Source organism: Oryctolagus cuniculus, chromosome 1, assembly GCF_051225735.1.
Source record: "Oryctolagus cuniculus isolate XC-2025 breed Fujian yellow rabbit chromosome 1, ASM5122573v1, whole genome shotgun sequence".
In the NCBI taxonomy this organism is placed as follows: Eukaryota; Metazoa; Chordata; class Mammalia; order Lagomorpha; family Leporidae; genus Oryctolagus; species Oryctolagus cuniculus.
In genome coordinates, this window is record NC_142867.1 from 79,707,146 (window position 1) to 79,721,361 (window position 14,216).

Genomic DNA, 14,216 nt, shown 5'->3' on the forward strand with positions numbered 1-14,216 from the left:
AATCAAAGAAAGGAGATGGTAAATGAATGTCAGTGGGTGACAGAGTATGACTGTAAAAGAAATGTTCCTTAAATTGAAACAGAAATAGAATAGTCTACAGTTTTGAGGACAGTTTTAATTCTTTGTAGCCTTTATTTCTTGATTAAATGCACAATTACAGAAGACAATAATATTCAGAATTATTGTAATGTATTATTAGTATTTATTTAGTTTATAATTTAAGTCTTCCACAGCTGTGCAATTTAAATAAGACAGTGAAATCAGACTCATTCTTAATAGTATAAACCTGGCTTCAAAGAATACCATATAGCTCAAATATTTAAAGGTTATAGTAATATCTTGATTTAAGTTTTAGATGCTTAGAAGGAAAACAAATTTTAACAAAACAGTATTTTGAAACTATAAACAACAAGATTTATTTATATATCAAAATTGTGTTTGCAGAAATAGAGACAATGAAGAAGAAAGAGTGGAAGGGAACTTCTGGTGTTAGGAAAGATGCAGAAGAAAACAGCTAAAAATTCCTTCACTGCCTACCTAAAAGAAATGCAGAAATCTGAATTTTGAAAGAGAGTGAACATGTATGGAAGCAAGGAAGGTAAACTGAACTAACGCAAAGATACCTACAACTGCCTGAGGACTTCGCACATTCTAGTTGCAGGATCCCTGTTGAGGATTTATCATGGTCTGAATGCAGGGGTATTAGTTTTCTAAGACTTCCATGGCAAAGTTCCAGACTAGGTGATTCCACACAACAGAAATGCATTGTTCTGCAGTCTTGGAGTCTCGAAGACTGAACCAGGTGTTGGCAGCACCATGCTGCCTCCGTATGTCAGTATGGCATCGTCCATTGCATTTTCCCAGCTTCTGGCAGTAGCCATCAATACTTGCTGTTCCTTGGCTTGCTGTTGCATCATCTCTGCCTGTGTTATCTCATGGGGTTTTCCCTTAGAAAGATTCCAGTGAGACTGCAGCAAGTGCCCATTTTATTCCAGGTTGATCTCATCTTAACTAATCACATCAACAATGACCCTATTTCTAAATAAGGTCACATTATGAGGCCCTGGGAAAGGCCACAGATTGGAAACCCAGGAGAATAATTCAACCCAATCAAGAAACTTCTGGAAAAAAGGGGAACCAACAAAATTTTCAGTTACTGAAATGATCCAATATAATAAATTATAAGCGCCAGGAGCCCTTAATATATGGTAACCATTTCTTCTATGATTCACCTGTTGATTCTGAAAACAATGTGCTTGATTAAGGATTTTGAAGAGGAAACTTTTTTTTTTTATTTTTTTTTATTTTTTTTTATTTTTTATTTATTTTTTATTTTTTTTTAAACTTTTATTTAATGCATATAAATTTCCAAAGTACGACTTATGGATTACAATGGCTTTCCCCCCATACCGTCCCTCCCACCCACAACCCTCCCCTTTCCCACTCCCTCTCCCCTTCCATTCACATCAAGATTCATTTTCGATTATCTTAATATACAGAAGATCAGCTTAGTATACATTAAGTATGGATTTCAACAGTTTGCTCCCACACAGAAACATAAAGTGAAAAATAATAGATGATTTTTTAAAATGATGATGAAATCAGAGCAGACCTATTGTCATGTTTAATCCCAGTGAGAGTCAAGTTGGGAATTGATAATTTCTTTTTTTTTTTTTTTTTTTTTTTTTTTTTTACAGAGGATCAGTTTAGTATGCATTAAGTAAGGATTTCAACAGTTTGCACCCCCATAGAAACACAAAGTGAAATATATTGTTTGAGCACTCGTTATAGCATTAAATCTCAATGTACAGCACATTAAGGATAGAGATCCTACATGAGGAGTAAGTGCACAGTGACTCCTGTTGTTGACTTTACCAATTGACACTCCTGTCTATGGCATCAGTAATCTCCCTATGCTCCAGTCATGAGTTTCCAAGGCTATGGAAGCCCTCTGAGTTCTCCGATTCTTATCTTGTTTAGACAAGCTCATAGTCAAAGTGGAGGTTCTCTCCTCCCTTCAGAGAAAGGTACCTCCTTCTTTGATGGCCTGTTCTTTCCACTGGGATCTCACTCGCAGAGATCTTTTGCCAGAGTGTCTTGGCTTTCCATGCCTGAAATACTCTCATGAGCTTTTCAGCCAGCTCCGAATGCCTTTAGGGCTGCTTCTGAGGCCAGAGTGCTATTTAGGACATCTGCCATTCTATAAGTCTGCTGAGTATCTCACTTCCCATGTTGGATCACTCTCCCCTTTATTTACTCCATCAGTTAGCATTAGCAGGTACTAGACTTGTCTATGTGCTCCCTTTGACTCCCAGTCCCTTCACCATGACCAACTGTGAACTGAAACTGATCACCTGGAACAGTGAGATGGCATTGGTACATGCCACCTCGATGGGATTGAATTGGAATCCCCTGGTATGCTTCCAACTCCACCACTTGGGGCAAGTCAGCCTGAGCATGTCCCAAATTATACATCTCTTCCCTCTCCCATTCCCACCACCATGTTCAACAGGGATCACATTTCAGTTAATTTTCAACACTTAAGAATAACTGTGCATCAATTACAGATCTAAACCAGTCATATTAAGTAGAACAGATAAAAAAAAACTACTAAGAGGGATAATGTATTTAGTTGTTCATTAACAGTCAGGGCTATGCTGATCAAGCCACCATTTCCCATAGTGTCCACCTCACTCCAACAGGTTTCCCTCTTGGTGTTCAGTCAGTCGTCACCGATCAGGGAGAACATATGGTATTTGTCCCTTTGGGACTGGCTTATTTCACTCAGCATGATGTGTTCCAGATTCCTCCATTTTGTTGCAAATGACTGGATTTCGTTGTTTCTTACTGCGGTATAGTATTCTAAAGAGTACATATCCCATAATTTCTTTATCCAGTCTATCGTTGATGGGCATTTAGGTTGGTTCCAGGTCTTAGCTATTGTGAATTGAGCTGCAATAAACATTAGGGTGCAGACCTCTTTTTTGTTTGCCAATTTAAATTCCTTTGGGTAAATTCCAAGGAGTGGGATGGCTGGGTCGGACGGTAGGGTTATCTTCAGGTTGAAGAGGAAACTTTTAAACCTGCTATTATTTGTTTATAATATTTGGAAGAAATGCCCTACTTTATGAATGGAGACTGCTTTACTTCAATTAGCTTTTTCTTTGAAATATCTCCTGTGATATATCTTGAAAAGAAAAGATAACCCAGAGAATAAGTCACATGTATAACAGTTAAATGACCAAACACAGGTATAATTGAGTACCAAATGGAGTGGAAAGAGAAATGTGGCAGAAAAATTGTTTAATAATATACTGGGTGAGCATTTTTCAGAACAGATACAAGTCCTCTCCAGGCTTGTCATAACCATCTAAAACTTAAAAATGTAATATGAAAACTCTAGAACAAAAGAAATGCTTCTAGATGGACATTAAAGAAAACACATTTCTTAAGGAAATGGGAAAAAAAGGAATGTCATTTAAAAAGCATTATTTATGAGAGAGAGAGAGAGCGAGCTAGAGAGAGAACATTTCCATTTGTTGGTTCACTCCCCAAATGCCCACAACAGCTGAGGCTGATCCAGGAGCAGAGATCCCAAATAGGTGATAGGGATCAAACTACACGAGTCATCTCCTGTTGCCTCCCCAGTCGCACATTAGCAGGAAGCTGAATTGGAAGTGGAACTGAGATTTCAACCCAGGATTCTCGTGAGGAATGAGGACATCTGGTGCTTTAGCCACTAAACCAAAGATATACCTTTGGAATGCCATTAAAAATAATAAAAAAAACCCTTCCAACATAGAATATTATGCTTAGTGAAAATATTGTTTGAAAATAAAGGCAAAAGAAATATGTTTTCAAAACACTATAGGAAGGTATATCTTACTGACAAAAGGCATATATGGCAAGAATCATGGAAGAGATTTCTCTGGGATGAAACAGTCACAAGAGTCATCTAGTGCTGTGCTGTAGCTGGTTAAGTCGCAGCTTAACCAACTGCTCCACTTCCGACCCAGCTCCCTGCTAGTGGCTTGGAAAAAGCAGCAGAAGATGGCCCAAATTTTGTGCCCCTGCTGCTCATGTGGGAGACCCAGAAGAAGCTCCTGGCTCCTGGCTTTGAATCTGCCTAGCTCCAGCCATTGTGGTCATTTGAGGAGTGAACCAGCAGATAGATCTCGCTGTCTCTCTGCCTCTCTCTCTCTCTCTCTCTCTCTATATATATATATATAAAACTCTGCCTTTTTTTAAAAAAAGATATTTATTTATTTATTTGAAAGAGTTACACAGAGAGAAAAGGAGAGGCATAAAGAGAGAGAGAGAAAGAGAGAGAGAGAGAGAAAGAGAGAGAGAGAGAAAGAGAGAGAGAGAGAAAGAGATAGAGGTTTTCCATCTGCTGGTTCACTCCCCAGTTGGCCGCAATGGCCGGAGCTGCACCGATCTGAAGCCAGGAGCCAAGAACTTCTTCTGGGTCACTCACGTGGGTGCAGGGCCCCAAGGCCTTGAGCCATCTTCTACTGCTTTCTCAGGCCATAGCAGAAAGTTGGATAGGAAGTGGAGTGGCTGGGACTCAAACCGGTGTTCATAAGGGATGCTGGCACTGCAGGTGGCAGCCTTAGCCACTAAGCCACAGTGCCAGTCCCAACTCTGCCTTTCAAATAAATAAAAAAATCTTTTTTTTTTTAAAGAGTCACATGAGAAAGTATGGAAATAAAAAAACAGGTATGAAGAAGAAAGAATGAATAAATAGAGGCTACTGGGCATTTATGACAACGATCATAATGAAGCTTTGCAGTACATATGAAAGTAAACAATATGATAATAACAAAAATGTGAAGGGGTAAATAAATACGGTGTTTGCAAAATTCTTTGATACATTGTGTTCATGTCTTTTAGAGACATATCCAATAGTGGATTGCTGGATTTCTATTTCTAGTTTTTAAATAAATCTCCCTATTCTTTTCCACAGTGACTGCACTAACTTACATTCCCACCAACAGGGTATAAGTGTTTCCCTTTCTTGCCAGCATTTGCTACTCTCAGTTGTTGTATTTCAGCCACTCTGACAGGAGTGAGGGAATATCTCATTGTGGTTCTGATATGCATTTCAATGTTGGCTAGTGAAGTTGAGCATTTTTTTTCACATATTTGTCGGCCGTTTGTATTTCTTCTTTTTAGAACTGTCTATTGAGGTCTCTTGCCCATTTCTTAACTGGATTGGTTGTTTTTGTTGTTGAGTTTTTTTTAAGTTGCTGATATATTTTGGATATTGATACTTTGTCAGATAGGTATCTTGCAATTATTTTTTTTCCCATTATGGCGGATGTGTCTTCACTTTATTGATTATTTTCTTTGCTGTGGAGAAGCTTCTGAGTTTGATATAATGCCATGTGTTTAGTTTTGCTTATGTTGCCTGTGCTTTGGGGGTCTTGTCCTAGAAATTGTCTCCTACATCAATGTCTTGGTGTATTTCCCCTACAATTTTTTCCAGCAACTTCAGAGTCTCAGGTCTGAAATTTAGGTCTTTGATCCGTCGAGTTGATTTTTATCTATGGCCAAGGGTATGGATCTAATCTCATTCTTCTACATCTGGTTTTGCAAGCATCATTCATTGAATAATTATCCTTAGCCCTCTGTATATTCTGAGCTTGTATATTCTATATATTCAGATTAACTTCTGGATTTTCTGTTCTGTTCCATTGATCCACGTAATAGTTTTTATACCAGTTCCATGCTGTTTTAATTACTATAGCTTTATAGTATGCTTTGAAGTCAGGTATTGTGATGCCTCCAGGTCAATTTTTCTTGCTCAGGATCACTCAGGCTCTTCCGGGTCTTTGTGATTCCATATAAATTTTAAGATTGCTTTTTCTAATTCTGTATAGAATGTCAAGTATATTGGTAGGGATTGCATTGAATCTGATTTAGGTAGTACACACATTTTAATGATATTGATTCTTACAATCCATGAGCATGGAATACCTTTCTACTTCATAGTGTCTCTGATGATTTCTTTCATCACTGTTTAATAACTCTCACTGCTTAGATCTTTCACTTCAATGGTTGAATTAAGTCTTAACTGCTTGATTTTTTTGTGGCTTTTGTGAATTTTTTTTTTTATTTTTCTTTCAGTGAGTTCATTATTAGCATATAAAAAGCTATATATTTTTGTACATTTATTTTGTAATCTCCAACTTCACTGAATTGTTTTATCAATTATAACAGCTTTTTGGTAGAGTATTTAGGTTTTTCCACGTACAACATCATGTTTTCCACAAACATGGATAATTTGACTTCCTCCTTTCCAATTTTGATGCCCTTTGTTTCCCTTCTCTAATTGTTCATGCTAAAACTTCCAATACTATATTGAACAAGAGTGGTGAAAGTGGACATCCTTGTCTTGTTCCAGATCTGAGGGGAAATGCTTTTTTCTTCTCCCCATTCAGTATGATATTGGCAGTTGGTTTGTCACATATAGCCTTTACAGTTTTGAGGTATTTTCCTTCTATACATTCTATATCTTCCATTTAGAAGATTTTTGTCAGAAGTGGTGTTGAATGGTATCAAATGCTTTCTCTGCAACTATTGAGATGACCATATGAGTTTTGTTCTTCATTTTATTGATGTGATTTATGATGTTTATTAACTTGTGAATGTTGAACCACTCTTGCATTCCTGGGATAAGTCCCACTTGATAGTGATGTATAATCTTTTGGATATGACTTTGGATTTGATTTGCTAGTATTCTGTTGAGAATCTTTGTATCTATGTTCATTAAGGATATAGGTCTATAGTCTTCTTTTTGTGTCATGTCTTTTATTGGTTTTGGTATTCAAAGAGATGCTGATTTTACAAAAACAGTTTAGCAGAATTCCATCTTGTTCAATATTTTGAAGTAGTTTCAAAAAATATTGTAGTTACTTCCTCATTGTGTGTTTTGTAAAATTCAGTAGAGAAACCTTCCTGGACTTTTCCTTGATGGAAGACTTTTGATTACTGCTTCAATCTCATTGCTTGCTATAGTCTATTTAGATCTATATTTTCTTGATTTAATCTTGGTAGGTTATATGTATCTGGGAATTTATCCATTTCTTTGAGATGTTCAAGTTTGTGAGCATGTTGTTCTTTTAATCTTTTGTATTTCAGTGTTTTTTTTTTTTTGGTTTTTTTTTTTTTTTTTTTTTTTTGACAGGCAGAGTGGACAGTGAGAGAGAGAGACAGAGAGAAAGGTCTTCCTTTTTGCCGTTGGTTCACCCTCCAATGGCCGCCACGGCCAGCACACCACGCTGATCCGAAGGCAGGAGCCAGGTGCTGTTCCTGGTCTCCCATGGGGTGCAGGGCCCAAGCACTTGGGCCATCCTCCACTGCACTCCCTGGCCACAGCAGAGAGCTGGCCTGGAAGAGGGGCAACTGGGACAGAATCCGGCGCCTGGACCGGGACTAGAACCTGGTGTGCCGGCTCTGCTAGGTGGAGGATTAGCCTATTGAGCCTTGGCGCCAGCCTCAGTGGTTTCAACTGTAATGTCTCCTTTTTCATCACTAAATTTATTTGTTTATTTATCTGATCCATATTATTTCTTACCTCCTGCTGATTTTGGATTTGGTTTGTTCTTGTTTTTCTAAGTCTTTGAGATGCATCAGTACATATTTAATTTGAGCATTTCTCTTTAACATTGCTTTTGCTGTATCCTACAGGATTTGATATGTTATATTTTCATATTCATCTCAAGAAAGCTTTTGATTTCCTTTTTAGTTTCTTTGGTGACCCATTTATCACCCAGTAGCATGAGAAGATACACGGTATGATTTCAATCTTTTTAAATTTACTGAGGGTCCAGGATTGTGATGTTACATGTTAAGCTGCTACCTGTGATGTCAACAGACCATATGGATACTGGTTAAGGAATCAGCTGCTTCACTTCTGATCCAGCTCCCTTCTAATGCACCTGAGAAAGCAGCAGAAGATGGCCCAATTCCTTGGGCCCCAGGACCTACTTGGAAGACCTGGATGACGTTCCAGGCTCCTGCTTCAGCATTGCCCAGCCCTGGCCATTGCAGCCAATTAGGAGTGAACCAATGGATGGAAGTTCTCTCTGTCTCCCCCTCTGTTTTTGCATCTCTTTCAAATAAGTAAATCTTAAAAAAATAAATTTACTGAGGCATGATTTGTGACCTAATATATGTTCTGATATATGCCCCATGTGCTGATGAGAAGGATGTATACTCTGTAAGTGTTTGGTGAAATGTCCTGTAAATGTCTGTTAGGACAATTTGCTTAATAATATATTTCTAGTCTGATGTATTTTTATTGCCTTTCTGTCTGGATGATCTGTCCATTGATGAGAGTAGGGTATTGAAATCACCCACTATTACTGTATTGTAGTATATCTCTCCCTTTAGGTTTAATAGAATTTTCTCTATATATCTGGATGGTCTTGTTTTCAGTGTACATAAATTTATTATTATGTCTTCTTGCTGAATCAATCAAATATAATGTCCTTTTTATTTATGTTATAGTTTTTAATTTAAATTCTGTTTTATTTGATATCAGGATAGCTACTCTTGCTCATTTTTGTTTCCAACTGCCTGATATATTTTCACTAGTTCACTGTTGGTATGCATATATCTTTGTTGGTGAAGTGAGTGTCTTACAGGAAGCATCTAGTGGGTTCTTGATTTTATCTACTCAGTCAACATAAATCATTTGGCTGGAGAATTTAATCCATTTACATTCAAGGTTAGTATTGATAGATAAGAACTAGCACCTGTCATTTTGTTGATTAGATATTTATTATACCTGCTCTGTTAATGAATTTGGTAGTGTCATGTATTTTCATGATGTTTACTTCTAATGTAGGACCCCCATCAGGATTTCCTATGAGGCTGGTCTGATAGTGGTAAATTCTCTGTATTTGCTTATCTGGAAAACATTTCATTTTTCAATTTGAAAGGATAGCTTCACTGGATATAATATTTTTGGAAGATTTTGTTTTTACTTTTAAGAACTTGAAGTTTTATTTTTATTTATTTTTTATCTTTAAGACCTTTATTATATTATCCCATTCTCTTCTGGCCTATAGGGTTTCAACAGAAAAGTAACTTGACATGTTTCTCTTACTATCTTTTTCTCTCTTACTCCTTAACTTAAAAAAAAAAAAAAAGATTTATTTATTTACTTGAAAGGCAGAGTTACAGAGAGGCAGAGGCAGAGAGAGATAGAGAGGTCTTCCATCTGCTGGTTCACTCCCCAAATTAGGCTGGAGTTGGGCAGATCTGAAGCCAGCAGCTAGGAGCTTCTTCCAGGTCTCCCACATGAGGGTGCAGGGGCCCAGGAACATGGGCCATCTTCTACTGTTTTCCCAGAAGAGAGCTGGATCAGAAGAGCAGCCAGGACTCGATCCAGCACCCATATGGGATGCTGGCATTGCAGGCAGTGGTTTTACCCACTTTTCCACAGCTCTGGCCCCAGTCCTTAACTTTTTACAATTTGACCACAATATGCCTTGGAGAAGATATTTTTTGGTTGAGTCTGTTTGGGATCCTTTGAGCTTCTTATATCTGAATGTCCATGTCTCTTTCAAGACCCAGGGAACTCTTCAACTATTTTTTTATTTAGCAAGTTCTCAATGCTTTTTTCCATTTTTTTCTCTTTCATGAATATCTATAATACAAAGATTTGGTCATTTAATGGTATTCCATATTTCATGTCAACTTTCTTCACTCTTTTGATTTTTCTTTATTTTTATTTGATTGGATTCTTTCAAAAGTCTTGTCCTTGAGGTCAGAAATTCTTTCATCCATTTGGTCTCTTCTGCTGTTAAAGCTCTCAATCATATATTTTATTTCACTGATTGAAGATTTCATCTGTAAAATTTCTATTTTGTTCCTTAATGAATTTATTTACTTAGTAATATTTCATTAGTGTCACTCATTGATTTCCCCATTTCTTTGATCTTTCTGTATTCTCTTGTATCTTTTTGAGTTTCATTACAATAATTATTTTGAATTCTATATCTATCATTTCATAGATTTCCTTCAGTTCAGGATCTAATTCTTGAGGATTATTTTATTCTTTTGGAGGCATCATGTTACCTTGTCTATTTTTGTCTCCTATGTCCCTATGTTGATATTTGTGCATCTGGTTTAATTGTTCCTTTTTTTTTTTTTTTTTTTTGACAGGCAGAGTTAGACAGAGAGAGACAGAGAGAAAGATCTTCTTTCTGTTGGTTCACCCCCCCAAATGGCTGCTATATGGCCAGTGCGCTGTGCCGATCTGAAGCCAGGAGCCAGGTACTTCCTCCAGGTCTCCCACGCAGGTGCAGGACCCAAGCACTTGGCCATCCTCCACTGTTCTCCCAGGCCACAGCAGAGAGCTGGACTGGAAGAGGAGAAACCGGGACAGAACCGGTGCCCCAACCGGACTAGAACCCGGGGTGCTGGCGCCGCAGGTGGAGGATTACCCTAGTGAGCTGCGGCAATGGCCTTAATTGTTTCTTCTTTAAGAATAGGTTTTTTTGGAAAGCATTTATTGTTTTAGCTGGAATGCAGAGTATCATTTGGCTTGTTGCTTTGTCTTTGGTTCTAGGTGAGCTCAGAATTGTAGACTCAGAATGATTTCTTTTGTCTTAATCAATGTCAGCTGTGTCTCTAAATGATAAAGTGGTCTAGTTTGTTGTGGGAATAGAAGTATGGGTTTGAGATGAATATGGGTTTCCTAGGGTGTGAATCTTTGGTTCACTGAGAGTTTGCTATCAGTCTCCTAGGGATTGTGATAGCCAAGGCCTTGCTCTTGGTGCTGAAGAAGAAAAAAGATGGCTGTCTCCTTGTCTCACTGGCAAGCCTGAGTGGGGCTAGTGCTTTTGGCACCAATTGATGGTCTGTAGGACTATGTGATGCAGAGATCCTTCTGGGATATTCCAACTGATGCTATGGTTTATAACACCAGCAACCCAAGTCCTGGGTCTAAGGGATGAGAACTGAACCTTGGTCCAGTCCTATAGTGTGCCTACAAGGCATATAGGAGATTTTTTCTGGGTGAGTCCAGACAAGTAGAATGCATCTAGGTTCTTCCCTAGATTCACTGGTTAGACTCTAGTGGGATTGAAAAATTTAGAAATGTTAACACTCCTAGTGTTGCAGGGTATAGTGGGGTCATTACTCAGATCTCCAAGGGAGGGTTGAATTTATTATGGGCTGCTGTTGGTGATAGCCTCCAGAATCTGAGGAATCCTCCTGGCTCACACAGAGTGTACAAGCATAGCTATGGGGCTAATGTCCAAAAACTTCCACAGTTGCAGGATGCAGGAGAGCTGTGCTTTGCTCAACAAATCACCCCAACTCAGACTGGCTGTGTGACTCTTCATTGCAGTCTGGTACTCTGTGGGGGTGAGGGAAGGGAGGGAAGCAATGCAACTCCTTCTCCAAACCCAGCAGTTGCTCAGACCCCAGTCAGTGACTCAGGCTGAAGCAGTCAGTGGGTGGCTGTGGAATTCTCTCAGCTAAAGTGTGAGTGGTGGAAAGTTCAGCAATTTCTTCATACCTTGACTTGGTATGGTGGCTCATAGCCAGCAGTTTGTGACCTTATGAAGCTGGCTGCAGCAGTGTCTCTGTCTTCTCCCTTCTTGTACCATGGAATTTTCATTCCACTATGGCTTCTCTGCCAAAAATTTCCATCAGAACCCTGGAAATGTGATTCTCCCTTTGGTCTTTTTGTACCTGGAGGCAGCTGAAGGTAACATGGCTATACCCTATTCAGCCATCCTGGCTCTTCCAACCCTGAAAAATTCTTAAGGCAGATATTAAAAATAATGAACTCAAAGAAACATGAAAACGACTGGAAGAGGCCTTTTACAAAAGAGGAAACAACTTTGAAATAAATGTGTGAAAATGGGCTTAATTTCTTGTAATATGCCACGGAAAAGTGATCAAAATCACAATATTATATATTCATGGAATGCCTAAAATAAGAGACAAAATCTGGTAATGACAAGGGTCTGGAACAATTTCAACTGCCATTTGTGATGGGATGAGATGCTAAAAGAAATTTGTGTAAATATGGAAGTAATTGGTAGTAATTGGTAATTGGTAGTGAATATTTGGGTATCTTATGGCATCTATGTTCATATATGAATGATTTTTTTTTTGGACAGGCAGAGTGGACAGTGAGAGAGAGAGAGACAGAGAGAAAGGTCTTCCTTTTGCCATTGGTTCACCCTCCAATGGCCACTGCGGCCAGCGCGCTGCGGCTGGCGCACCGCGCTGATCCGAAAGCAGGAGCCAGGTGCTGTTCCTGGTCTCCCATGGGGTGCAGGGCCCAAGCACTTGGGCCATCCTCCACTGCCTTCCCGGGCCACAGCAGAGAGCTGGCCTGGAAGAGGGGCAACTGGGACAGAATCTGGCGCCCCGACTGGGACTAGAACCTGGTGTGCCGGCGCCGCTAGGTGGAGGATTAGCCTATTGAGCTGCGGCACCGGCCCCGTATATGAATGATTTTAAGAATGATTTCTCTTCTCATCTTTGACCTATGTGTTGCTGTACCATAATGAAGATTTTGTGATTTTTAAACCTATTTTGTTCTATTTCTTTAGTATATTATATTGGTTAAACTTTATACAAATCTGAGTTCAATCTCAGTTTCAGTGCTTAATAGGTATATGACCTTGAGGAAGTTATTTTGACTCTCTAAATCTTGGTTTCTTTCTCTTTAAAATGGGAACAATAATTCCCTCATTGAGAATGATGGAGACATTACATATAAAATGTCCATGTTTATGTACCAAATGTCATCTGTTGTTGATAAGATTCCCAGGGAAGATTAGAGTGCTTTCCATTTCTACCATCAGGAGTAGATTCTGAGCACAGCCATCACATCACAGTGTTCACATGAGACAGAGCTACAATTGCAGCATCAGAAGGAGAATTTAACTGAACAGTTTCCATAGAAATACTATTTCCATGGAAATCAATTAGAGTTTTTCAAGATTATATCTAAGCAAGACCTCCATCACAGGAATAGAAACAAAGAACTATTTGTGAGAGGAGGCATTTCGGAGAAGGACTGGGAAAAGAAGAACAGTTAGTACAAAAGATGGCAAAGACTGGAAAGATTTTCTTACTTACATTGATTAGTGGTTGCTATAATTTTCTTAGTAAGGATGAACTGGGATGATATAAGAGCTGGTGCTTACTCTTTATAATCCCTCCAAAGTAGCTACACAGACATATCTGTACACATACATAGAATAGAAACGCAAAGACGTGGATGCTCCACCAATTTTGAGAGGAAAGAAGTGTGTCATCCTGAAACTGGATTAAACTGTAGAAAATATTGAATTAGGTACAAAGATTAAAGCGGTGAAACCTAGGTGACAATGTTATCTATTAACACCTTTTTTCATGAAAATAAAAACAAAGGAAATTAATAAATTCTTGAAGATTTTGGACAAGAGGTAGCAGAATCTGAAGAGGGAGAGAAGCAGACATCCTCACACTCTGCTTCTACAGTTTCTGGTTTTCTTTTTTCAGTACAACATCCCACAACTTAGCATCTTTCCTCTCCCCATTACCCTGATAGGAAGTTCATCAAGTCCTTGTTTTATCAAGTTATGATTTTAAAAGACAATCACAAATAAATACTTACTATTTCTATCATTTTGTGAAAGAAGGAATGTTCTTTCCAACAACAGAAACCAACAGAAGATGGATATGACCTTAGAGGCAGAATGCTCTACGAATTCACTACATTGATCCCAATTTACTCATTTTGAAGCTGTTATGTGACTACTTCATTGTATGCTGGATTGGTTTTTGGACCTGGATTCCAAACCCACTGTCTCAATACATTCTTGTTTTCCAGCCTCAAAGGTTAAGGCACCTACACCACCAACTAAAACATTTCAATTACACATGTGGGATAAGTCAGTCTCAACAAATCACTTACCAATTTTAACAAACTGAATCCTTTGCACAACTGATATACATATCAATATTGGACTTACCTTGTTATTAGTGTCAAGGTTCTTTTTGGAGTTGCTACAAATAATACAAGCCAATTCCTTCATTTAAATATTATTACATCATTCATTATGTTGAATTGTAATTTTTGTTGGCTTGATTATCTTCCTTTCCAGGTATCAAATCTTTGAGTTAGGAATTGGTTTTCCCCATCTTGTACCATTACAATTATAGCATTTTTGGTACATACTTGTTGAGTGAATGAA

General features: G+C 38.4%; 1 protein-coding gene across 4 annotated transcripts in view; it reads right to left on the minus strand.

Annotated features, from left to right (window-relative positions):
- Positions 1 to 14,216, minus strand: part of GRM5 (glutamate metabotropic receptor 5) — a 557,227-nt gene that overhangs the window by 135,966 nt on the left and 407,045 nt on the right. The window lies entirely within an intron of this gene.